This window comes from Theropithecus gelada, chromosome X (assembly GCF_003255815.1).
Source record: "Theropithecus gelada isolate Dixy chromosome X, Tgel_1.0, whole genome shotgun sequence".
NCBI lineage: Eukaryota > Metazoa > Chordata > Mammalia > Primates > Cercopithecidae > Theropithecus > Theropithecus gelada.
This window is the reverse complement of record NC_037689.1, coordinates 79,037,662-79,040,068: the sequence shown is the minus strand read 5'-3', so window position 1 is coordinate 79,040,068 and position 2,407 is coordinate 79,037,662.

Genomic DNA, 2,407 nt, shown 5'->3' with positions numbered 1-2,407 from the left:
AGTTCACTTAGAAGAATCTTCAGCCTCCTCTGTGCATCTGAAGCTCTTCAAACTGACCTTCTGCCCAGGAAGGGCTTTTATTCTGATTTAGCTAGAGAGAGGGGATGGTAAGAGAACCTATACTTTTGTCAGTTTCCTAGAGCCCTGCCTGCCTTATAAGCTTGTCATAAGGATGTAATGAGAAAATGGATATAAAAGGGCTTTTGAACTGTAGAGCACTGTAATGGTCATCATTGCATTTGGAGTATCTCTTTACTTTTCCAGGTTTGGGAAAACAGTGTCTTTTCAGGGTATGCCTATTTTTAGGAGGGCAAAGTTCCATTTCTGATCTATATTTTTGAAAATGTCAAAAGTTGAATAAGAAAAAGGGCAAGTAATAAAAGGTAACATGGGCAAATACAAATACTGACTTTTATTAGGTGATGAGAATGTGGACAATTATGGTATTACATTTCTGTTGCTTTTATAATAGAGGAACATGAAAAGATGAGAAAAGCAAGGATAGTTGCTTGGAATTAATTGTGTATGCTCATAGCTTTTGTTTGATTTGCAAAATCTGTGTTCATTTAAAAGCCCTAAGAGCAGGCTTATGCTCTTTACTGATAGAGTGATAAGGCCATAGTGCTATAAAATGAAGGGTGGCTACAGGCCCAGGTTTTATTTATGTCTATGTGTGCATGTATAAAACCCACCTCCATGCTAAAGGATGACACTCAAAAGCCTTTAAAGAGACAGTGACATCTGCTATGGGGGAGTCACACTTGGGACAACTTGATTGACCATTTTTGGCATATGCTGGTCTAAATACCTCATCTATTGGCTAACAATCTTTTCTGAATTAGGTCCAACTCTCAGCAGGCACATTTCCATCTGGTTAAGTTTAGAACTCAAGCTGTTTCTAAAAACGACCTTACAACAATACTAGCCTAGGCAAAAGGTTCTTACGTATATCACCCCTGTCCTTCTCTAAAATACATTTTCATTTTTCTTTGTTTTAAACCAGGGGTGAGTGACATGGTTGTTGGGGCTCTTGGAGCCTGGATTTTGATGAAGAGCAAGACTGGTTTTTTTTGTTTGTTTTTTTTTTTTTTTTTTTTTTTTTTTTGACACAAAAGGAGATAGGGAGAAAGAAAATGTGTACTCCTGCAAAAAAAAAAAAAAGACTGGAGTGCTTGCATGGTAAAACAGGAAGCTGATATGTTGGTATGTTGGGTGCCTGCATTCTTTCAGTGGAGGGAGATAAGCCTGATAAACAGCTGCTCAGTGCAGACAGAACCTTCTGCTACATGGATCTCTCATTGTTTCTACATCATGCACTAGGCTTTGGGACAGTGCCTCATATTATCAAGTCTCACAGATGATTAGAAGACAGATGACAATAAGCAAAGCTTTGTGGTGTATAACATGTATCAACAGGACAGTAAGTCAAAGGCCTGAGGGCTTTGTCTTGTAATTACCTCAGTAATAATGCTGTTGACCTTTCCTTACCATCCTCTGCTTCTCACTTCTGGGTGTAAGTTCCCATAGGAGAGTTGACTGGTTTAGGGGTAGAAAGTGAAGGGAGAATTAGAGGATTGAGAGATATTGTTAATATTTCTTCAGAATGTGTTTACAGCCCTGATATTAACATAGAAGCCGGAGGTAGAGCCTCTCATATCCAGGTGCTCTGTGATTCTGTCATAGGGCTGGGGTTTAGTGGGTGTTTCCTAGTTGTTAAAACTTTCTGTAAAAATACTTTTCACGTAATTCCTAGTCTGGATCAACTTCAGAAAGCAATGTTTGGGATGGTATCAGAAGTCTAGGGGTGTTCAGTTTTTTTCAGTTAAACATTTTAAATTTTGAAATAAGTTAAGACTGATAAGAAGTTGCAAAACAGTAGAGAGTTCCTGTGTATCCCTCATCCAGATTTCCCCAGTAGAAACATCTTATGTAACCATAGAACATTACGAAAACCAGGAAATTAACATTGGTACAATGCTATTAGCCAAACTATAGACCTGATTCAGATGTTATCAAGTTTTATATGCATTCAATTTTGGAGGTATTTCAAATGAAATTTCATCACATGTAACTACCACCACCATCAGGATACAAAACTGTTCCATTACCAGAAAGAAGCTTCCTCATGCCACCCTTTTATTAAAAATCAGTCACACTAGGGGTGTTTAAGATTAACTAACTTTAAACCTATCTGAAGTGGCCCCTAACAGGAAATACTTTCCTGAAGCCTTTCTTCCAGCTTAAACCATCATGTCTGACCTCCAGAGGAACACTATTTTTGTATTAAATCTCTGGCATGAGTGTGAACAATTTCCTCATTGCTTGGTTTCCCATAGCACAGCTGTAAAAGGTTGAAATTTTTTAAAGACTTGAAAAAATGTGAATGAAGAACACAAAGAAAACAAAG